This window comes from Lissotriton vulgaris, chromosome 11 (assembly GCF_964263255.1).
Source record: "Lissotriton vulgaris chromosome 11, aLisVul1.2, whole genome shotgun sequence".
In the NCBI taxonomy this organism is placed as follows: Eukaryota; Metazoa; Chordata; class Amphibia; order Caudata; family Salamandridae; genus Lissotriton; species Lissotriton vulgaris.
The window spans coordinates 308082702-308108448 of record NC_141699.1 but is presented as its reverse complement, the minus strand read 5'-3'; positions in this window follow the sequence as shown (position 1 = coordinate 308108448).

The following is a 25747-nucleotide window of genomic DNA, read 5'->3' as shown; positions in this document are numbered from 1 at the left end:
GGATCAGGTTCTAGAATAGTCTGAGAAGAAAATAAAGATCTAAAAGTGACAAGTGTCCTTACAGCGTCCTCAACTTCGGAACCCACAATAAGTCCTTTATCAAACCTATCCTGCACGTCCAACAGACCCTGAGGAGTTAAATCCAGCTCCATATTCTCCCATCCTTTGACAAGAGTATCACACAAGACATTAAAAACATATCTCTGTGGGGGCGCATTCCACTGAAGAAAGGTACTCAGAATATCGGGTACACTATACTGTGGACCACTCATGATCCATTTGTGAGCAAGAGAGTCCAACGCAACTCATTCGTCAGAATCTGGGATTTGACTACGGGATTGTCTCTGAGAAAAAGCAGGAGTCCGATTAAAAGACCCACAGAGGGGGGAGAAAAGACCAGAAACAGTATCAACCAACTGCGTGCGAGTTGGGGAAAAATCAGACAGTAAAACTGGAGACAAGGTATTAAGCAAAGGAAGAGAAGAACTAGTCGCGTCAAGAGGAACCGAAGATGAAGGAGACTGAGGTACAGAAGTTGGTGGCAAAGGAGGCGGGGGTGGCAATGCAGGAAGAGGCAATTGCGGAAGAACCGGACCAACTGGCTGAACAACAGGTTGCTGGACAGGTGGCAACAATAGGGGTGCATTAGCTCCTGGTACATAAGGCGGAGGCAATCTCAACAAATGGGACATTAAGGGATCTCCGCCAAGATCCTTATTCTGTGGAGAAGTAGGCAACACAGGGTAGCATCTATCTATTGCCATACGATGTTGTCTGTCTAAGACTTCAATCGCTCAATCAGTCTCATTGTCTTTGAACTGCTGGGCAGCCTGTATGATCATCATATCCTTCGCTTTTCTATCTCTTTTTGCCTGCTTAATTTCTCTCTGCTTGGCTTCTTTACGCAAAAGGCGGAAAGAGTCAAACATTGCCGGCCGGGCTTTCCTTTTGAACAAAATTGCTTCTAGATTGTCTAAGATATCAGGCTCAAAGCTACCATTTTGTGGCCACTGTAAAACACCATCTTTCTTTGTGTATCGGATCCATGCCTCATTAAAGGCAATGGGGCCAACACCATGTTTAGAATAGAGCTCATAAGGGGGAGTTCCAACCGGAGGAATCGGACAAGAGTCCTCGAGCCGGGAATCCCTATTACAACCAAAACAACAAAACTTCCTAAATTTGCTAAAACCAGGCATCTTAAATGCACGGGTCCGTTTACGAACTTCAAGGGGTTAAAGCAAATAACACAGCAAAAATGTACTCACTCCTTGGCTTCGGCTATTGCAATGGTCGATAACAAAACTCAAAAACAAAACAAAGAAGTGGGCGCTACCCACGAATACTTAACTAAATGGTCTCTCACGCCAACAGAGGTCCGTCTAACGTCTCGCGATACCAGTCATCACCAAAGGGACCAAGGCAGTGCGGCAGTCAGGGCAGCAGTCGTCAGCAGCCGTCGGAAAGGAGTAGCCGCGCTGCAAAACACCTTCGGTCCACTTCGACATACAGGGGTCGCTTGACGTGGTTCACGAATTCTCCAGGATTTTCTTGCGAGGCTTCTCACGACCCTCGGGCTGAACCGCTACCACTGAACGCGCCCTACGTTGGGCACCAATTGGGGAACCGGGCCTTATGGGCCTGGCGGCACAGGGCACACCTTAAATCCCAGAGTTCACCTGCCTTGTCAAACAGAGACACGAGACACTCTGTTGGGCGTAGAAAACCAGGTTTATTAGCTGCAGCCAAGCAAAGTGGTCCCAGAAGTACGTACAGCGTATATTCTGAGGAGACTGCCACTTTAGTTTGTGGCGCACAATCTTTTATAGCACACATATTTACAAAGTTTACTCCCTGTACATACAAAACAAGTCAATAGGAAAAGTTGGAAAACAAGCTATCAGGTGTCCCAAATACGCCCCTCTCTCAAACCCCGTGTGTTACCCCTCCCCACAAATTAATCAGTGCTAGTACTGACATTCCAATTTGCAGGTGGCAGTACATATTTGTGTGCCTCAAAGGATAGTTGTGTAACAAGAGAATACAAGGAGAGAATATCGAAGGCCAGTCGGATAAGATAATGTAAGGAAAGGATAGGAGAAGCCAAATAGTCGAGACAGGGATCAAATCAACCCAGACATGGATTAGCGAACTCGGCCAGACCCTGACATCGGTTTCATAAACAAGGGCAGGGGGTTACTCTTTAACAGAAAAGACACGTAGAAGCTGGAAAAGGCAAAAACACTCCGTTCGCAGTGCTGCCTGAGTGAGGGCAACACAAAATGGCGACGAGACACAAAATGGCGGCTAAATATGGGACAAAGTGAGAAACCGAAGAACCTCATCACCACCACCAGCTGTCTTTTTAAGGTGCTCATCCCCACATGATTGTGTGTTGTTTTTCAAATGGAACAGTTGATCTCCGGTACTGTAGTGCCCACCTGGTTTACCACAAAAAAGCTTTGACGTGGCAAACGGAGCATACTGTGATGTTATCCTTGATGCTCTGGATCCAGGTAACTATAGGCCGATCTTCTGCCTCCCAGTGAAAGCCAAACTGGCCGAAAAGGTCATGAATATCCAGCAGACTACATATCTACAAGAGCATGACCTTCTGGATGAGGCTCAATTTGGATTCAGATCAGAGCACAGCACCGAAACAGCACTGATTAAGGCCACTGCCAAAATTAGAACAGTCATGGACACAGGGGGTGCTGGAGCCCTGATGTTGCTTGACTTGTAGGCGGCCATCAATATGGTAGATTGAAAAACCCTGCAAAGAATTTTGAATTCTCTTGGCATCTCTGAAAAGGCATTGACATTTTTATCTTCCTTTTTGAGCATAGGGTACAATCGATGGCCATGGGGAATCTGACCTCTTCATCCTTCACACTTCCCTGTGGAGTTCCACGGGCTTCCTCCTTAAGTCCCACTCTTTTTAATGTTTATGCCTTGGAAGTGGCATCCCTTATCAGATCTTTTTGGATAACATTCACATCATACGCAGATGATACCCAAATTGTGGTAGCCATTACCAAAAATACATCACCGCCAGTAAACAGGTTTAGGGACTGCATGACAGCAGTCAGCTCCTGGATGAGCTTGCACTGTCTTAAATTAAATTCCCGGAAAACTGAGGTGATTCTATTTGGCAGGGAAATTCTCCCCTTCATGGTCACAGATTTGGTGGCCAAATGATTTAGGATCAGGGTCTATCCAGGTTCCCAAAGTAAAAAACCTGGGTGTGATTAAAGACCAGAGACCTGACTTTGCAGCTCAAGTTAAGACAGTTTCATCTTCCAGCTTCTTCATGCTAAAAGCCATTAAGAAAATCCTACCTTTGATTCCCACAGAAAGCAGGAAAACGGTAGTCCTTTCCAGACTAGGTTACTGTAATGGGCTATATCTCGGCAAGCCAATGAAACAACTTCAAAGGCTCCAAATGATCCAAAATGCGGCCGCTCGACTTCTCCTGGGGATTCCCAAATTCCAGTCAGTGGGTACCCATCTCCAAAGTCTGCATTGGCTGCTAATAAAAAAATCGGATCAAGTTTAAAACTCTATGTATTACATACAAGGCACTTCCCGGGCCGCCCCTCAGTTCCTGAGATGTTCATTGCACTGGTACTCCCCAAACAGATGTCTGCAATCACAAGGAGCAAAAGCGATACTTTCCCAGAGAGTTTTTGAAACATAGGTAGAAGATTTATGGTGGGAGCCACCACGCTTTGGAACTCCCTCCCTTTTAACATCAGAAATCTTCCCTCTCTGACTCTGTTTAGGAAAGCCATTAAAACCTGGCTGTTCACTGTTTAATCCCTTTGCCTGCTTCTTGGTTTGCTAGCGCCAAGACACCATTGGTAATCATGCGCTGTGTAAATTTATATAACATCCTCATGCTGGCTATTCAAAAAGAAGTTTTCAAACCGGGGAGGGGAGCTTCGTTATTGTGCTAATGTCTGAAGAACTGGAGTAGAAGATAGGTGAGTGTGTTGTTTACATTTTTTGTAGGGTGTGTTGCGATTGTCGTAGGGATGGTTGTGACTGAGGTTTCTGGGCTCTTGGAAATATGAATGCAGCATTTTTAGTGGAACCACATGCCGATGGGAAGGATGAATACAAGTGAGCCGTTTGTCCTCTGTGCCAATCTCCACACTGACAATTCCCTGGTTCGATATCATCTTCCTCACTTACCAGGCTTTTAAGAACTTTCCTTTTCTCTTCCCTCTTGCGTGTCGCGGACTCTTATGGCATCCAATCCATGTCCAGATCATCAGTAGGGAGGATTTGGAGAAGATGGGGAAGTACGCTTTCTTTTCCTTGCTCGAGATTCTGAAGTTGATGGGGGAAGAGCAACGTTTTTAACAATTTCTTGCTCAGCATAAAGCTCCTGTTCTGCTCTTACTTCAGGAAGATTTGTTGCTCACTGCAGCTCCTGTTCCTGACTTTTCTGCAATGATTTGGATTTCAGCTGCAACAGTTCCATTTCAGATGCATTGCTCTCCATGACTGCTGCACTCACTGCAGCACTGAGAGACATGGGCTTGGGTTTTGGTGGAGTTGGTGGTGTAGATGCTGAAGTGATTTTCCACAACTCTTTTTGCCTAGAGAAGGGTGCAGCTGGTATGCCATGTTTCCTGAAAAGGACGAGGGCCTGACTGCTGAGGTGGCATTAGGTTTCTTCTTCTCCCCCCCAATGGCCAGCTTTCTTGTCAGGAACCACCTTCTTTGGGGACATCTTGTTAGCACTAGCAACTGGCACTTAGCACAAGCAGAAACACTTACCAGAGATGTACTCAGGTGCCATTTTCAGCTTATTTGCAGACTTGTCTTCTTGTGTCATTCCTTATGCGCCTGCAGGCAACAACAAAAATATGTGAAACATGGTCAATCAGAATGTAGCCAATGTAACACAGGTGAAGTCATAATCATCCATCCTCTCAAATGCTTAACAATAGTGTACCTGAACCGCACATCAACTAAATATTCATATCATAACAACATTATGCAGGAAAAGTAGTTTGTGTCCCTCTTTGGATATGGGACTCCTTTGGGAATCAGGGGGTGCATGCAGGGAAAAATTAATAAATGACTTAATGATTTAATGAATTGCTGGTGTCCAACCAGGACTGTTGGACTCCTATGGGAGAAAAGGGCTGCAGAGAACAAAAGAATACATTAATTATGAATTTATAGTGTCCATCCAGTGCCATGGGACCCCTAGGCAAGGAAGAGGATGCATGGAAAAAACAAATATATCTGTTTATCAATTGCTGGTGTCCATCAAGGCACACAGGACCTCAATGAGAGGTCCACAAAAATAAAATAAAAACCTTTTAATAATTACTGATGCCCCTCTAGTGTCCAAGGGAACCATCAGCCAGATTCATGAAGCTACCATTTTGCGATTAGCAAATAGCGAAAAATAGCGAATAGCTTTTTGAGAGTCGCAGAATGGGATTCATGATAAAATGCGAGGAAAAATAGCGAATCGCAATCGATCGCAATTGGCGACTGCGATCTAGCCGCAATCGCTAAATAATCACAGTTTCGGCATTTTCCCATGCCGAAATTGCGATCTCGCTAACTGCGAGATCGCAAAAACGGGAAGTCGCATTTCGAGCCCACTGATGACATCACAACCAGGAAGTAGGCTCACCACACTCACAAACAGAACACAGAGCCAGGGAGTGGCAGCAGGAAAGTGAGGAGCTCCAAAAGCAAGACCCTGCAGCACCCCAGCCTGAAGGAAAGTTTAAAAAGATGTCCCAGGAAGCAGCAGGGAGCAGAGGGCAGGAGAGGAAGAGGAAAATGAAATTTTCTGAAGCTGAATTGGAGCACGTAATTGAGGGGGTGTGCAAGGACTATGGCAAGCTGTTTGGGAAAGACTCTCGGAGGGTGCCAGAGCCCGAGAAGTGCAGGATCTGGCAGCGCATCCGCGCCAAGGTCAATTCTGTCGGTGTCACCCAGCGCTCCATTGACGACATCAAAAAGCGCTGGTACGACCTGAGAGGACGTTCCAAGGAGCGGATTGCTGTGAGGCTTGGGGATCAACTGGGCACCGGTGGAGGGGAACATTTAGCCACACCTAACACCCCATTGGAGGACCTGATCGAGGACACCATAGCGCCAGCAGCCTGACTGGGGGTCCTTCAGCTGGACTCCTCTCGACCCAGCCAACCACAAACAGAAGGTAAGTGCCATGCGACTGCGACCCAGTCCCCTAACAATGCCCTTAAGTCCTGAACTAGCAACATGACATCCCCAAAAATGCAGACCAAGCTCACCAAAAAAGCCCAATTGCATTGTGGTAGTTGTAGTGTAATCATGAGCCCGCAGTCAGCCCAACAGTGCCAGAGCACTCATTGCTAAGTCAAACCAAAACCCAGTCAGGGAAAGCAAGGCTGCGTGCATGTATCAACATTGTCTGCGCAAGACACATCACATTAATCATGCACCCTTTCACATTACAGGTGCAGGTGATCAAGGCAGCACGGACAGCGATGCGCTACACATCGCTGAGAGCCAGGAGGACACTGAGGGTGAGGGACAGTCCTCCCAACAACCCGGCATATCACAGCAACCAGCAGTGCAGCCAGCACCACTACCCCGTGCGGACAGGGCCACCCCTGCAGCCACTGCAGTGCAGCCACCACCACCAACACCACCACCACCCTGTGCGGACAGGGACACCCCTGCAGCCACTGCAGTGGAGCCACCACCACCAACACAACCACCACCCCGTGCCGCCACAGCAGTGGTACAGGCTCCACCACCAGCGCCTCGGAGGCAGACGAGGCACACACCTGGTGCCAGGTCACAGACCAGCGCACTGAGGCGCCAGCAGCGCCAGGGCCCAGCAGGCAACGGCAGGGCACTAGAAACACCCGACCCAGGCCTGGTCATCGAACGCCGCATGCTGGCGGTGCATCGCACGCAGGCACGCCACATGGCAGCAATGCTTGCACAGATGCAGGCAAACGGACAACATATTGCCCAGATGACAGCAGCTGTGAGACAAAACAACCAGCTGCTTGTATCCCAGCAGGACATGACCCGTCGATTCCACCGCCAACTACTGGCCCGCCTATCGGCCTACACTAGGTCAAATCATGTTGTTGGCCACGCCACATCTCAGCTGGCACGACGGTCACTTGCCATGCAGGCACAAATGGTGCAGTGTTGCCAGGATGTGGCCAGGTCACTTTACCTACTCCCTGCAGCTGTGCTTGGCAGACAGGCCACTGGCCAGGAAGAAGCAGAGGGGGGTGACGACGCAAGTGAGGCTGTGTCGACCAACAGCAGTGCCTCCTTACCACCGTTGCCTGCACCTCGCCGCAGCAGCAGGCCAACATCAGGAAGTAGGGCCAACACCGTCCCTCAGGATGCGGAGAGATGACTTGGGGCGTCTCGTCGTCAACATCGGTGAGGACTGTAAAACTATGAGGGAGGCCATGCAGTCGACCCCTGCAAACCCCCTACCCCAGCATGGGGAGGTATGGAGCAATACTCTCCCCATCAGACAATTTAATACTTGAAGGCCAATTTAATGTGATGTAACATTAAAGAAAAATGGTCAAACTTCCTACACACTCATGTCATTATTACATTCGTCATGCATGGGTGCAGTGTTGTGATAGTGGAATGTGTGCACTAGAAACTGTTCGTAGTGATGTGGTTGCGGCGCCTGTGTCCTTCCGCAGGTTCTTGTCCGCGGGCATGATGTACATGTGGAGGTGGCCGGTTGTCACCTTCAGACTCACTGCCTGATATCTCCACTGGTATCCTGCGCTTGGTGGCAATGTTGTGGAGTATTGCACACACGGCCACGATGCGGCAGCAGACCTCAGGTGTGTATTTGATGGCCCCACCAGTCTTGTGCAGTATGCGGAAACGGCTCTTCAATAGGCCAAATGTCCTCTCTATGCAATTTCGTGTCCGTATGTGTGCAGCATTGTAACGCCGTTGCTGCGGTGTGGCTGTTGAGGTATGGGGTGAGGAGGTACTCGTAGGCGCTGTCACCTGTGGGAAATGAGCACAGGGTGAGTGCCTATTCTGCGCAGATACATGATGAAAGTATAGTATATGGGGACATGTGTACTTACCCAGTAGGTGTCCTTCGCCAAAGTCTCCCCTTGCCAGTCGTGTGTGAATGCCGCTGTGCCGGAAGATGAAGGAGTCATGTGTGCTGCCCGGATATTGTGCCACTATGTCCGTGATGATATTCTTGGCATTGCACACCATCTGGATATTGAGGGAGTGGTAGGATTTGCGGTTGCGGTACATGTACTCCGTTTGTGCTGGTGGGCAGATGTGGATATGGGAACAGTCAATGCATCCAATTACATGCAGAAATTGTGCAATGTTGTAGAATTTCAGCTTGGTGTCATTTAAGTTCTGCTGGGTGGTTGGGAATGAAATGTAGTGGTGTAGCCTGGTCAGCATTGCATCCATAAAACTACTGAGGCAGCGGGACATGGTGGGCTGGGATATGCCCCCAGCGACATCAACTATCCCCTGGAAGCTTCCGGAAGCCAGTAGGTGCAGGCAGCACAATACCTGTACATGGGTAGGGACGGCATTGGTTCTCCTTGTTGGATGCTGCAGCAGGGGGTCTAGGTCCTGGATTAGCTTGATAATCATTGGGCCACTTAGCCGGTACTTGGCATAGATTTGCTCCCTGGTTTGGCCCGGAAGGGTGAGCCGCTGCCGGAATATCCGCTCCTGGATCCTACGCCTGTTCTGTGCTGCTCGCTGCAGCTTACGCCGCCTGACCACCATGTAGAGTCCTGGCATTGTTAGAGTCCACAGTCTGCAGCTGCATGTCCTTAAGTGTGTTTGGTCAGGCCAGCACCTGTATGCAATTTACTTTGAATTTTTTTTTTTTTCTTTGCTGGTTACCACCTGGTTTGATTTCTCCTTAATTTGCGCGTCGCTATTTGCGATTTTCGTGTATTTCGCTAACTGCAATTTTTCTTGAATGCCAATAGCGAATATTTAGCGACTTCGCAACTGTTTTCGCAGAATCATTGGTTTCTCGCTATTTCAGAATCGCAATTTGGCCGGTTTCAGGATTCTGCGATTTTATTAGCGATTTCGCAATTATTATTTTGCGATTGCGCTATTTTGCAATTTTCTCTTTCATGAATGGCTTTCACTGAATTTGCGCTCGATTTTGCGAATTCGCAACAATTGCGATCGCAAACTTGCTTCATGAATCTATCTGCATATGGGAGGCAGGCAAAAAAAAATGAAATAATTACTAGTACCCCTTCTGTGCCCATGCTCTCTTTGGCATGTAGGGGGAGGCAGACAAAACAAAAACCAAATAAATGCATTAAATATTTGCTTGTGCCATTCCAGGGCCCATGGGGAACTTACTGGAGGAGGGCTGGGCAGACAAAAATTGAATACATTAATTTTCAGAAAAAACAACAATGAAGTATATGCAGCCACATGCACAAATAAACATATCTGGAAACATGTAATAAATGTAGATGGTAGGTAGTTCATGGAGGCTTGAAAAAGAAGGTTATAATGGCCACCAAACACTCAAATCTTACTGGATCCATAAGCTGGTGGTCACTGCATGGCCAGCAAAGAAGGAGACATAGATAACAAATTTCAAAATGTTGGCCTATGACAAACACTTGCCCAATATGGCATGGCCAGCAAAGTAGGAGGTATAGAAAACAAAATGCCGCCCTAAGGCAAACACACATAATGGCCATACAATTTGGCCACCCCTGCATGGCCAGCAAAGAAGGAGTCACAGAGAACAAAGAACATATGCCAGCCTGTGGAAAGCACACATTGGCTATACAAAATTGATACTGCCACATGGGCAACAAAGAAACAGACATGGAAAAGAAAGAAGACAGTTGCCTTGTCCTGCCTGCCGCAGCTCCTCTGCCTAAATGCAGGGAAAGGGTTGCTACAATATTATCTACAGTGTGTCTGGGCTTACCCTTGCAACATAAAATCAGCAATGCAGAAATACAAATTAGATGTATTTATTTTTTAAATATTTTTTTTAAGTTGGAATCATACAACAACTGAAGTTAATCACATTTTACGAGATAATCACAAAGTGGGTAATTAAGATATTGTTGCCGACAGTATCAGTCACTTGCCTCCTTTTACATATCATCAACATTAATGTCTAATGCCGCCCGAGCCCTCCATATCTATGTATTTGTATGTAGGGAGAAAAAGATATAAATGTCTCCTAAGAGCATTCCAGTTTCCCCACTTTCGAATCCACTTCCTAGGGCATCCCATATTTACAAAAAATGTGTTTTTCAGCCTGCACGCACCAGTCCATATCTTGTTTCTATTTTTCAACTGTTGGTGCCTCTTGTATTCCCCTCCCTAAGTGCAATGTTTTGCTTTGCTATTACCTTACCCAGAGTTGCCTATGTTTGTTCCAAGCAGATCAGATCTGTTGCCTCCCAGAGGCACATCTTCGGCTGGGATGACAGTTCCTTGCCACATACCTGTTGTAACTGTAACGTTACCCCCTCACAGTACTGTTGAATTATTGGGCATTCCCATATTATGCAGTAGTTTGTACCGTCTTGATTACAGTTCTTAGTGTGTTTTCCTTTTTACCCATTTTCGCCATTGCTTCACAGGAATAATACATCCTATGTCGTTTTTTAGCTGTATCAGTCTAAGTCTAGCTGTTATGGCCACGTCTCATGTGGGGGACAGCTCTTGTCTCTATTTGTTTTCCTCGAGGCCTCCCAAGTCAGCCTGCCACTAAGAGTAGAGTCATGTTAGTGGTTCAGGGAGGTTGTTAATTATCTTTTGGTACATCATGGAGATGGCTTCTTGAGTCATGTTGTCTTTGAGCAGTCTGTCTTGTAACAGGGTGGCATCTGGCAGGTGGCCTCTGGCTGCTGTTTGATTTGTGTGCAACAAAATATCTCTGTCTCTGCCATTTCACACTCTGTAATTCTGAAAATGTGAGTATTTTACCCCTTCGCCAGAGATCTCCTACTTTGGATATCCCAATGAAGTCCCATTTATGGAATCCTTGACAGGTACAGAGGTTCCCCAATATTCTTGCCTCCCAGAGTGGGGTGGCCTTTGTCAGTTTGTTGTACCATCCTAGTTTCTATGCACCTTGGTGCTAAAGAGAGATTGTCTGCTCTGTTGGACCTATCAGATGATGGTTGTTTGGAATATTGTTTAGGGAGTTTTTATAGCTCCCTGGACCCATAGGAAATAAGTAAGTAAGTAATATTTATTTGTACATGATTCATTAAAATCTTTACAAAAATATAAAACACCAGTAGCGACATTAAAACCAATCTGTAGTTAGGATTAAAAAGAATACAGCTTGCTGTGGTCAGATCAAAGTTGACCTCAGGTGCTAATGAAGAACCTCAAACGATATCAAGTCTTTTTCTTATTGATTCAAAGAACTTCACGACCTGGCAGTTAAATTTTGTGTTACTAGAGTAAAAGCATAGTATAACTGCCTGCCTACAGGTCCAAACAGCGTGTAACTTAAAAGATGGAAGCAGGAGGTTGCGCCTCAAGTCCCTCAGTCTAGGGCATATACAAATCACGTGGACAATATCCTCTTGGCCAGACTTGCACAGGCGACACTGTTGCGATACGGGTGGTCTCTCCCAAGGGGGCAAGTGTGGCAGTATCAGGATTACGCCAAGGCGTAATTTTAAAAACTTTTCTTTGACTTGTATTTTCATCCCGATGTTAAGGTATGCTTGTGGGTGTATTTTACCATATCCACCCAGAGTTGTCCATCCGTGCGCTCTGTTTGCTAAGTCTTTCTTATCTTCAATCGCAGAGATAATGCGTGCTGATTTTTTTGGCCAGTTTTTTAAAGGACTGGAGGTCTGTAGACGTTTCCCAGATGTCAGACAACCCTGGGAGACTTCAACCATCATGTGGATATAAGCAGCTGCAACCACGCCTCTCAGCTCCTGGAATCTATGCAAAATTTAAATCTGTTACAAAAGGTAAAAGGCCCCACTCATACCGCTGGACACACCCTCGACCTTATTTTTTCAAACTACGAGAAACTTAAAATCCTCCCCCCCTTACCTCTGACCTGGTCTGACCATTACTTAATACCTTTTGAGGTTCCCTTGGCCCAAATTGTCAAACAGGAGTACGCCATTAGAACACAAGGCAGGAAATGGCACAAGCTCTCATTAACTGCCCTAGAGCAAAAATACCTCAACAGTCTAAACCCGCTACTGGACGATCTTGACGTAGCGGTGCGTATACTAAACAATGACCTCACGACCGCTATAGAAAAAATCACCCCATTACATACCCTTACTTCTCGAAGACAAAAACCTTCTGCCCCATGGTTCACTCAAGAACTTAGGGCACACAGAAGCATGTGCAAAAAGTTGGAACGACTTTGGAGGCAGAACTATGACCCAGGAGCCAAGGCACTTTACCGACAAAGCCTTAAAGAGTTTCGCAAACTCAAACGCCACTCCATGAGCACCTATTTTTCAGGTACTATTGCCAAAGCAAAAAACTCGACCAAGCCCCTTTTTAATATAGTGAAAAATTTCACACATCCCAGCTCATTGTCCACTCCAGTACCTATGTCTCAAGCACTGAGTGAAAATCTATCAAACTTCTTTGAAGAAAAAATAGCCAATATTGCAGCAACTATCCCTCAGAACGGTTCCAACATTACAGAAGACCTTGCCACCAACTGCAAACATGCATTCACAGCATTCCGTCCACTTACTAAGGAACATGCCATGAAATTATTTTTTGAATGTAAATCAGGTTCTCCCCTGGATCCAGCCCCGGCCTTAATCATGAACGAAATTGCCCCCTTAATCATTAATCCCCTACTCGAAATCTAGAACTCTTCCTTAAACACTGGTGTTGTCCCCTCCGCCTGGAAACACGCTTTGCTTATCCCAATCCAAAAAAAAGCAGGCATAGATCCTTACTGTCTAAGCAACTACCGACCGATCTCACTTTTGCCCAAGCCCGTAAAAGTACTTGAGAAAGCTGTTCAAAAACAACTATCGTGCTACCTAGAATCAAACTCTTTGTTCCACGATACCCAATCAGGCTTCAGACCGGACTATAGTACCGAGTCGGCGCTACTTGAGGTATCTGAGTCGATTCGAGAATGCACGGATAGGGGAGAGGAGGCCATGTTGGTCCTCCTCGACCTATCCGCTGCATTTGACACCATCTCTCATGACAAACTACTGGCTCGCCTGCAAGAGATAGGCATCTGCGGGCCTCCCCTCTCATGGGTAAAATCTTTTCTTACGAACAGAACCCAACAACAGATGCTGGGATCCTTTCTTTCCTCCAAAAAATCACTGATTTGGGGAGTTCCGCAAGGTTCCTCCCTTAGCCCGCTCCTTTTCAATGTGTACCTCAAACCACTGGCAAAAGTGGTCGAATCCTGTGGTGTCAAAGTAACCTTCTACGCCGACGACACCCAACTGGTGTTCTCTTTCAAAGACCACGCTGAAAAATCATTCGAAAACTTTCGCCATTGCATGCTGAATATCGCCTCCTGGATGTCTGCGAACAACCTAAAGCTCAATACAGATAAGACTGAAGTCCTATTTTTTAATCAGAAATCACCCTTACCTTCCAATCTCTGGTGGCCGGCTGAACTCAACCCTCCTCCGGAACCAGTCCAAGCCGCCCGCAACATAGGCTTTTAATTTGACACCTTTCTCTCCTGTAAAACCCAAATCAACAAAGTCACCTCAGCCTGTTTCGGGAAGCTACGAATGTTAAAAAAAATCATCCCCTACCTACCACTAGACTCTCGAAAAACAGTAGTCCATGCCCTGATCACCGCCCACCTGGACTATGCTAACAGCTTGTATGTAGGTGCTCCTACCTACCTCATTAACCAACTACAGAGAGACCAGAACGCAGCGGCCAGGCTGATTTGCAATATCCCTTATCGTCACTCCATTTCACCCCACCTGATCAAACTTCACTGGCTCCCAATAAGACTGCGCATCCAATTTAAAGCCTGAACTCTGGCTTTTAGAGCTCTCAATGACCGAGGCCCTACATACCTACGTCACAGAATGAGGTTTTCACAAGCACCACGAAACCTCAGATCTAACCATCTCCGCCTCATGATTTCATCTTGCATGCACGGGAGGAAGGACCCTTGCAGTTGCCACCTCCAAACTCTGGAATCAGTTGCCCACAGAGTTAAGATTTCTGACGTCAGAACCCCTATTCCGGAAAAAACTAAAGACCTGTTTTTTTCCCCAGATCTAATTCCTAATCTTCCTTTCATACTCCCCTGACCCCTCCTGAGATAATGTCTTCAGCGCAGGGACACCTCCGTTGGAGGTAGCTGCGCGCTCTACAAAATACTAAATAAATAAATAAATAGGACTTCAATTGATTCAAAAAGATAAACTCTACGCAACGACATGCGTGCCGTAGTAGATCATCCCATACGTTGGCATTTAGGGAGTCGGCCTCTGCATTGCGGATCTTGCGCCAGCTTGCTACGTATGCACTCCGCCTTTCTAGAGTTTGTCTGATAATGCCGAATTCCAAACGAATCTGGGCAGGGGAGACGTATGTAGGAAGGTTGAAAATGGCCCTATAAGAGTTGGCTATGATTGTGTCCAGCAGTACGGCATCCTTCCCATGAAGTGGTTCACTCCCATACGTGAGTGTTGGTTGTAGTTTCGCAATCAAGATTTCAAGGAATGTTTTTAGTGTGCGATCAGGGAGTTTTGCCTTTAGAGATTTTAGTGCCAGATAAGTCATTGTGGCTTTTCCTCGGATGGAGTGGAGTTGAGGTCTAGAGTTGTTGTTTGAGTCCAAGAGGACACCCAGATATTTGTATGAGGCTACCCTATCAAGTTTTTCTCCATTCAGGTACCAGCAAGGATTCCGTTTTTTCCTGTAATTAACCGTCATGGACTTTGACTTATGAAGATTTATTTGGAGGGCGTTCTTTGCTGAGAAGGCATAGGTTGCATTCAGGAGGTACTGGAGGCCTTCTTGAGAGCGGCTGATCAGCACAAGATGGTCGGCATATAACAGATTTGAGAGGGTGATTTTCCCTAACTTGGGTGCATGATTGCGGCATTTGTCTAGTTCTGCAGGCAGATCCGCTAGAAAGAGATTAAATAGGATGGGTGCTAGTAGGCAACCCTGTTTTAATCCCTTTGTCGTCCTGATCGGCTTCGAAAGGAGTGTGCCTGCCACAAGCTTGATTTTAATCCAGGTGTTGGATTGGAGCAGTATTAGGACGTCTAAGAAGTGCTTCGGAATGCCCCAATTGTAGAGTTTCTGCCAAAGTTTGTTGCGATCCACGTGATCGAAGGCGGCAGTGTAATCAATAAATGTAAGGAATAAGGGTGACTTGGCTGCTTTTGCTGCACCCATCAGGAGGGACAGAGCCATGATGTTAGTTGTGGTGCCTTGGCCTTTGCAGAAACCCGTTTGATTGAGAGGGATGATGGCATTTTCTGAGGCCCATGATGATAATTCCTCCAGGATAAGTCCTGAAAAGTATTTTGCTTCAACTTCATGCAAAGCAATAAGACGGTAACTATTTGGATGGCTCTTGTTCCCGTGTTTATAAATAGGAATTTATGACAGACCCATGCCATGAGTCAGTAAGCGTCAAAGTGAAATTTATGTTGGTAAATATTGGTGCCAGAGATGCACTCCAGAAATCGGCATCTGATTTGTACAGCATAGCTCCATTGGGTCTCCCTTTTTTTATTTGCTGACTGATGTCTGCTGGGATAATTTTCATTCGCTCTTGCTCGACGTCCTTTGCTGGTCTTTCTTCCTTTTTTGGATGGTCAGGTTTCGTTAACCTTATTCCTTCACACTCCCATGTTTCTTGTATGCTCGCGACCATGTGATAATTGAGTTGTTCCTCATTTCCAGGCCTTAAAGGTATTATGCCAGGAGACATTGTTGCCATGGCACCTGTAGTTTCATCATCGTTGAAGTGTGATAATAGGTATTTTGTCCATACTTCCTCTGATATATGTGAATTTTGCCCTAAATGGTCAGAGTTCTGCAACCTTTTTACCATTTGTCAAAACCTGGAGCTGTTTTTCTGCTTCCCCTCGTGGACAAGTTTTACCCAAAAATCTTCATTTCTTTGCTTTTGACTTTCCCATTTCCTCCGTTTGAGCTATTTTTTAGCTTCCCGCAGAACTGTTTGCAAGCTGCGGTTTGCCTGGTCCTTTCTCATTAGTCTCAAGGTTTGATTTAATATTCGTTTTTGTGCTTTCATATCCGTGGTTAGATGTTTCTTAGATGTTTCCAGGCCGTAGTCCCTTTTGTTTGGCCACGATTTTTGGACACTAAACTACTAAAGAATAACTGTGGGTCTATCAAATACTCTTTTAAAGATGTCTAAACCTGTTGTTTGTGTACCCTATAAGATGTATGTGGCATACAACGGGACTTATCTCAGTGTATTAAGTTCCCATCAGTTACGCACACTGTACCGCCCTTTTATCATCATTTGGGCAACTTCACATAGTGGAGAGTCCATGTTGTAGACAATACACACAGTTCTTATTGCGTGGTGTCTATCTAGTTGTGAAATAGGACTATCTTTATATGTGTGGTAACTGAGAAGCAGTGCAAAACTCAAAACAATATGAGTGATAAGAAGAAAAAAGTGCTCTATTAAAATTTAGGTAGTGGGCGCGACAACAACTTTATTCATAAGCCGTCCACTCCCAAACATTACAAAACTGTAAGTGCAAAGAGACAGTAGTTTCTAACAAATATCTACTGGATAGAGTATCAGGTCGACATGTTTCTGCAGATTTATTGATCCAACTGGTATCTACTGCTTCCTCAGGACCATTAGTAACTTTGCTACTGCTACAATAACGTGTCTGTAAAGAAAACAAATAAATGATAATGATATCACCTCAATTTGTCCTCTCCCTCCTCTTGTAAGGTAGATTGATGTTCACAAGCAGGAGAAATCAGGAAAAAACAGAGAAAACAAACAGAGAAAAAGATAACACAATACATATTAGACATGGTTATCTATCAAAGAAGAGCTAAATTAATCATAGCCCTTTAGGGTGTTAGCACCAGATCACCCTGTCTGTGATGTGGGACAAGCCTCCAACTCACCTTGGGTATGAGAGGCATGCTCCTCACCTCACCTGGCTACAGCTCAGGATCAGGGGGCACCGCTCTATTTGTAAAGATAGGGGATGAATAAAGGTAAGTGAAACCTCACAACCACTAGACCAAGAGATATTGTACCAAATAAATACTCCTATCTTCAAATGGTCTTCAAAAGTTGTTAAGAGATAATTATTATAAAGTTCATAATTATCAGTTCGTAATGATATCAATTTAAAGTCAGTTAGTATAGGTTCTTTGTTATATACATTTGATTGCTTTATCTAAAATTCATATATATGTCTGACCTGTATATGCCAAATATGTGCTGATTCCAATTCTTGTCTTATTTGACTAGGGTTATGTTAATAAAGATTTGGAAATCTCTGCATTATAGCCTAGTCACTGTTTTCATAATAGTTAATTATCAAGGCAACGGTTCAGTGCAGGACCCGGGGAACAAGATAGTCCAACAAGATAGTCCAAGCCTAATCATTGCTCACATGTTAAATGATTATGCGCTGGTTAATTTTCATTTTGACAACTTGCTAGATCCCACAGCATCAGAGATACAATCAAACCTGGCCTCCATCCAATTAGAGCAACAAGTTCCTTTGGCCACACATGAAAAGGGGCATCTTCTGGATCCTATTTTCAGTAATAGCGACCAGCTCAAAGTAGGCCTTATTAATAAGCTCCCATGGACCGATCACTTCCTGATAGCGTTTACCTGGACTACAAGTAAACCACCCCCTTCCCTGTTTACATCTAGGAAAACCCGAAATTGGTCAAAACTTCCTCTCGACAACTGGACGAAGACTCTCAGTAACACCAGACCCTCCCTCTCTCACAACCCTACATACAATAACACCTGATATGAAGACTGGCTAACAACCTCTTTGGACTTAAGTCTCCCATCATATCCATCTAGATCAAAAAGACATAGCAAATCAGCCCCATGGTATTCAGAAGACCTGAGAAACCAGAAACGTCTATGCAAGAGACAAGAGAGGAAGTGGCGCATATCCTACGACCAAGCCGAAAAAACTATTTACAGGGAAATGATTAGGGAGTATAAAATGGCCATAAAAAATGCGCAAGCAGCCTACTATACCCATAAAATTACTGTGGCAAAATCAAAACCGAAAGAAATATACCACATAGTAAACTCTCTGACAAAACCACCCCCGTTCGCTTCAGACAATAACAATTCATTGTCCAAATGCAATGACCTGGCTGAATTCTTTTTCCAAAAAGTAAATAAAATATACTCCTCTTTCCCCAACTCACCTACCGATCCGTCCCCTCAATGCTTGGACTCTGCCCTGGACAGGGATATTGAGCTGAAATCGTTTCCCTTGATAACAATGGAAACTTTAAAGAAACTAGCCCTACAAATAAAAACAGGTTCTCCTCGTGATCCTACCCCTCCAGGCCCACTGGGTCTAGCCAGTGATATTATCTTCCCCACCCTGCTGGAACTGCTGAACTCTTCTATACTGAGCAAGACAGTACCCGTAACCTGGAAGCATGCAATGGTGCGGGCCCTCCTAAAGAAACCCTCCCTGGACCCAGCTAATGCGGGTAACTACCGTCCTATCTCTTTGCTCCCATGGGCGTCAAAAATCCTGGAGAAGCACGTCAACACCATTCTGACGACATTTCTCGAGGACAACCACCTCCTTGATGCTTCCCAGACGGGTTTTCGCCCCAAACATGGGACAGAGACTGCCCTATTAGCTGTAACCGAGGATGCAAGGCGGATCTTGGATCGAGGGGGATCAGTGGCAGTGATCCTCCTCGATCTAAGCGCCGCGTTCGACACGGTACACCACAAGATCCTGTTGAACCGTCTTGCCGACCTGGGAGTATCTGGAGATGCCCTGTCGTGGCTGGAATCCTTCCTGTCAGACAGAACCTTCCAGGTCTTCGACGGCACATCTGTATCCTCCAGTAGGCCACTGGGGTGCGGAGTGCCGCAGGGCTCTTCCCTAAGCCCTACGCTCTTCAATGTGTACATGAGGCCGCTGGCTGGGATTGTTCGTCCGCATGGTGTCAATATCATCTCCTATGCGGACGACACCCAGCTGGTGGTCTCCCTTGCACAGAAGAGCGGTCTCCAGACTCCACCTGACCTGGCGGCCTGCCTGGAGGACGTAAAAAGGTGGATGTCGAGCTCATGCTTGAAGCTCAATGATGATAAAAGGGAGCTTATGCTCCTTGGCCCAGCAACTCCTTCCACTCTGGAGCTAATTTGGCCCTCAAGTATGGGTTCCCCCCCCCTCCCCAAAGATAATATCAAAAGCCTGGGAGTATGGCTCGACAAATCGCTGAGCCTAAACACTCAGGCCACCAAGGTGTCAGCCACTTGTATTGGCCTTCTTAGGGTAATCAAAAAAATTCTTCCCCTCCTTCCATTCGAGGCCAGACAAATTGTCATACAGGGCCTGATCCAATCACGGCTGGATTTCAACAATGCCCTTTATCTTGGAGCCCCGGACTATACTTTACAAAAACTCCAGCGCACTCAAAACTGTGCTGCTCGGGCGCTCCTGGGAATCCCTCGGAGGACCTCAATAAAATCCGGCCTAAAAACTCTACACTGGCTGCCTGTCAGGGATAGAGTAAAGTTTAAGGCTCTCTGCATCGCCCACCAGACTTTCTGGAGAATGGGCCCAGAAATCAACTCTTCCCTGATCTCCCCATACCAACCCAATAAAACTCTACGCTCCTCAACTGCTACTCTTGCCATAATCCCTCGAATATTTAGAACCAGAGCAGGAGGACGCTCATTCTCATACAACATTGCCAAACTGTGGAATACTCTCCCGCTGCAGATGCGAAACAACACAAATCTCACCAGCTTCAGGAAACAGCTCAAAACCCTCCTGTTCAACAACTAACAGCCTTAGTGGTCAGGTTTGTTAGGTTTAGCTCCAGCGCCTGGACGCCTCAGGGCAACTGTAGCGCTCTATAAGCCCAATTTTCATTTCATTTCATTACAGCAGCGCGGATTAGGACCACAAACCAAATGGCACATTAAAGAGCAAGAAAGATGCCCATGCTTAGTCTCAAGGCGTCCGCTTGGGCGAAAATATGGCGTATTTGATTTTTAACTTCATGAGTGTGCTGTAACGTCGAGTTTCTCCCTTTGGTGAGATAGGTAGTGTGAAAAAGATTTTAGCCTGGTAACGCTCCTATAATTAGTAGTTATGCGCCAGATTAGTTAGGTCAGCGTAGTTTCAGAACACCAACTGAGGAGCACATAAGAGGTATGTGCGCATGCTGGGTAGCGTGAAAAAAGATTTAAGCCTGGTAACGCTCCTGTTAATTATTAGTTATGCGCCAGTTAGGTTAGGTCAGCGTAGTTTAAAGACACCAACTGAGGAGCACATAAAAAGACCATGCGTATGCTTGATCCTACGCAAACAGTTTGGGCAAGAAACGATGTTCGGGAAAAGTTTAACAAAAGTTTGAACTTACAAACATGTGATAGCGCCAAACTTATCCTTTCTACCTAATATAGTAAAAGGAGTTGCTTACCTGTCCGTCGCTACTCCAGACAGGCGTCTGGGCTGTTGGGGAGGTACCGCGGCAGGTTAGGTCGCCATATTTGTTTTTAGTTTACAGCCCGCTCATTGGTTACGTCAGATGTCATCAGTCCGCGTCACAGAGAATTGTGGGAGATGAAGTTTTCAACTTACTGCGGGTGCGCATTTGTACACGCTACATTATTTTAAGTTTCGAAAAAGCCTTGCGATAGTCGTACCGTTCATATTGTCATTAGCTTAGGGCTCACTAGTCTTTCAAAAGCGTCGCAGTATGTGAATCGTACTCGTAATCTACAGCTAAGCGCCAAATTACTTACGAATACCTACTGTGTGTTAAATAGCCTTTGGTCACTTCAACTACACGGTAGAAACATATAATTGAAACGTAAGGATTGAATCCATATATTAACTCAAGTTACTGAGTATAAAAGAAAAGAAAACGCTTGTAATCAATCTGCACAGATGGCTATGGTATTATGTGATAATTTTAATTACAGTAATGCACAGCGTTTCTTTAATGACTAAAGACCTTTAGAGGGGCTTTAAGCATTCTCAATGCAATTAGACCGACACTGCTTTTGCATCTTTGACCTCATCGCTGGATGTCTGCGAATATGAAACAGGGATCTTCTATCATTTTGCAGATCCTGAGGTGGCTCACTCACTTGGATAAACTCTCACTTATGCAGACACTGAGGTCATAATCAGTAGAGGCATTATCAGTCGGCAGTCTAATTACGATGACAGTTTTTTTGATTATTCACATCAGCATACTTAGCAGAATATTTAAGGGTCTATAAGGATATTCTTATTACAGTCTGATCAGGGTTCTAAAGTACATGATCAGGTGTTATGCTATAGTGACATCCAAGGAATGTCCTCATTTAGGCCCTCCTTATCTGTGATCAGCCGGTACACCCATTTTTGTTCCAATTTGAATAAATGTTTAGAAATGTCTGTCACGTGAGGCGGAATGCAGGGTTGTTCTAGTACTGTCCAAGTGAAAACTGTAGGTTTATGTCCTACCTCAAGGAAATGATTGGTGAGACGGGGTGCTTGCTTCTTACACCGTATTGTGATTTTATGTTCTGAGATCCTTGTTTTTATTTTCCTTGTCATCATCCCGACATACTTCAACTGACAAGGACATGTTATTAGATAGATGAGGTTACTGTTGTTACAATTACTGAAGCGCCTTTGCTCCCATGGGCGACGAGTTCCGATGTCAATACTAGTGGAGCGGGTGGTCTGTGTGCAAGCGGTGCAATTACCGCATGGGTGATGTCCCTCAACCGGTGGCATATTCCATAAAGTTCCAACTTGATGCACCGACTTCGCAGGTGGTCTAGTGTGCACCAGGCGGTCTTTTATGCTTGTCCCTCTTTTGAATGCAAATAAGGGCTGTTCCAATGTATCAGTACGGTGTTTAGGATCTTCCAATGTTTTTTTATGATCCGCTGAATAGCATTGGACCTCGTGTTGAATGTATTCACACAAGTTATCCTCTCATTCCTAGGTTTTGGTGGAGCAGGTTCTAGTAAGGATTTGCGGTTATTGTTGGAAGCTCTCTTCCTTGCTTGGCGTATCAGTTTCTTAGGGTATTTTCTCTGTAGTAGCTGGTTTTCCAGATTTCCCGCATGTACCCAGAAGGTCTCTTTCATTGTACATTTGAGCTGGATGCGCAAAAATTGCCCAAAGGGCAAATTGTCCCTTAGTGCTTTCGGAAGACAGCTGTCATATTGGAGCATTGAGTTACGAGCCATAGGCTTCCTAAACAGTTCAGATGTTAAACCGCCAGATGTTACAGTGATGCGAAGGTCCAAGAAAGCTATAGTTGACTTGTCATGTTCCATAGTGAAGCGCAAGAAGGTGTTTTGTTCATTAAGCCAGGAGTGGAAGGACATGAGCTCAGTTGTACTTCCACACCACACCACGAGAATGTCATTTATGTAGCGCTTCCACACTCGCACAGATGTATAGTACGGGTTACTGGCGCGGCCGCCCTGTTCCTAGATGGAAAGAAGACGTTGGCCGGTCGGGGTGGACCATCGTGGCTCTTCACCGTGTGACTACAGGGAGGTTCACCTTGTAGGAGCGGAGTTTGAAGGCCACGAATGTTCCCAGTCTTAGAGTAGATTGCTGTCCCCAGGCCTTTAAGGAAGAAAAATTTGGTGTAAATCTTGGGCTGAAAAGTACATGTCCTTTTCATTGCTGGGAGACCGTCGATGGTTATAAGATTATCCGGGGTTGTTGGTGAGGTCTTTGGTGAGGTCTTTGATATTAACGATGATTCAATTTGTGCAGGCCTATTTGAGCGCTGGGGGGTCAAAGTCTGGCAGAGTGATCTCAGGGGGATATTTGCCTGATCATTTTTATTTGTCGTCTGAATTGGTAGTGAAGCTGACATTTGATTTGAAGATGGTGTTTCCATAACAGACATAAGAGGATCCTCCTGTTTTTTTTTTATTGTGTTTGTATGGATTGACGGCTTGAGAGTTATTTAGATTTAGTGGGGACATTGGTTCTAGGTTTCCAAGTTTCATTTTCCGTGCTTTAGGCTTGTCATTTGATTTAGACTTTAGTTGTAGCCTGGCTCTACCTGATCTAATTGTTCTGGTTGTTTGACGCCTCTCTGTTTTGTCCTTATCTGCTAGTGCTTGTGCTTTTATGCGACCCTAACAGGAGTTATAGTTGTAGTTGTAGTTTTGCGCCGATGGTGTGGCTGTGCCCTCTGTTGAGACCTACTAGAGACCAGTTGGCCAGTTAGCTGCGATTTCCTGGATTAATCACAGATGTTGCTGGTGATTGCTAGTTGCTAGCAGCTAGGTGCAGCTGGCAGCTGGTGGTTGATGGCTCACACGAGGAGTGGCAGGTATTTCTAGGTGGAGGCTGTCCTGTAGTTGCAGGCTGTCGGACGGTCTAAGGCAGGCTGGCGCACTAAGGGGTTTGAAGGGAACTCACTGCTGTTGCGAGCGGTGCACGTGGGGAGGACCACAGGTCAGCACGACCTAGTCGAGCAGCCTTCCGTCCACCCCCCAAGCTCTTACTCAGCGGCCGCCTCTATCGTCAGCCGCGCTCGCATATGCTGGAATGCCTTGTGGAGCCCTGTGATGCCTTATGCCTTATGCCACCGCCGTGAGATGTCGCTAGACTACGTATGTGCTGCCGACAGCAAGCGCTGCTGCTCACCCCGGCTCACCGACTAACCGAGTACCTGCTGCTGCTGCTGCGGCTTGCAGGCTTCCCTGGTGGCTTTGCGGCTTTTCCACAGATTTTCCTGGCGTTAAAGTTCCTCCCTGCAGCTGAGGGCTAGCTGCGGTTTTGTTCTCTCAGCGCTGACACCTGCACGCGGCTCGCAGCCTGACTCCTCTGGTCTCCTCTGGGGGACTGACAAACTGCTAGGCGAGCTGCAAAACCTGGTGTTGGAACTAGTTCTCCTCCTGGAACTCCAACAATTCCCAAAACCACATGAGCTTGGCTTGGCTAGGCTTAGCTTGGCTTGGCTTGGCTTGGTGGGGTGGGGGGGCGGGCTTGCGGAGCGTGCAGGATCTCGGCTCCACCTTGGCTCCAGCTCCAGCTCCAGGCACCGGCAGTGCCCCTGCTCCAGCACCAGCACGCAACCGTACCGCACCGTGGACCGTGCTCCGTGCTCTTGTGCTGCTCTTGTGCTGCACTGCTACTGATTTCCCAGGCTCAGCCGCCCCTCCTGCCGGCACCTCGCTCCTCTCACGCCCCTCTCTCCACGCCTTCCAACTAGCCATGGCTGATTGCTCCTCGTTGCTCAGGAGCACACAAAGCACACAGAGCAGCCCGTGCGCCTCCCCCGCACCGCCGCCGCCACGGCCACCGCCACCAGAATCAGCACAAAGGACAGTGCCCGGTAACCGGCGCCTATGGGGGGGCAGCGTGGCTTCACAGCTCGCGGTTCGCAACTCGCTCCGTGGCTCCGTTTACTCCGCTTACTCAGCTCTGCCTGCTCCCGTCCCACGTGACCGGAACTCTCGGACTGCCAACCGAGAAAGCAAATCCAAAAAACCCATAGGCCATCTATCCATCAGGTCTGCTGGTTTGTTGTGAGGGCGGCGTACCCAATGTTTTGTAACCATTATGTGGGACGCCCGATAATATGCTCTCACATCAGGCAATGCTATCCCACTATCACACCATCTCCGGGTCAATTTTGTGAGTTGCTCTTCGTGGTGACCTTTCATCTCATACTAATGTCCTAATTTTCCTTTGTATCATATGGAAGTAGGTCTCTTGGACCTTGTATGGTGGATTTTGAAGGATATAGAGGAACCTATGTAGGGCCATCATTTTAAAGAGGGCTGCTCGGCAGAGCAGAGACAAGGGCAGAGATCTCCAATGGCGCATGTCATGTTGCAGGTGTCTTATCAGACCCCTGAGATTGTGTGTATAGAAAAGGTCAGCATCGGCCGTTATGAATAAACCTAGATGCCGGAAGCAGTCTGTCACTATTGTTACTTCACAGTTTGAAGGCAGGATTGGGGGAGGGCCTCTTGGTATGTATATGGTGGATTTTGACCAGTTCATGCACATTTGATCATTTAAAAAAAATACTCAACTCCAATATATCAACCACGTCACAAAACTAACACAAATGGAGCGGAAGCACACGAGGAAGACAAAGATGGATCAAAAGAAAGGAAGATGTCTAGCTACATAGTTCTGGACTCCAGAAATCACCTCAACCCTAACCACCAGCAGACAAAAAATAGCATATATTTTCCATTAAATCCAAGGCCATCCACAACACCCTACATGTTTTTATAATTATATAGCACAGCAAAATACATAAAATACACACAAGAGGCCTAGCACAGGGCAGACATGGCTCCAAATTGTGAAACAATGTCACAGTCACCACATGGTACACAGTTCACAAAAAACAAACAATACAATGGATAAATTAGAGAAAAACTATATTTAACCAGTGGCCTATAACATCAAAAAGTGCAAACTTTTCTCTTAAGAAAGACAATCTCACATTGGCCTCTACTTCAGTCCAAAGTCCAAACTCACAAAGATACAAAGTGAAAAAAGCATAAAGGAAC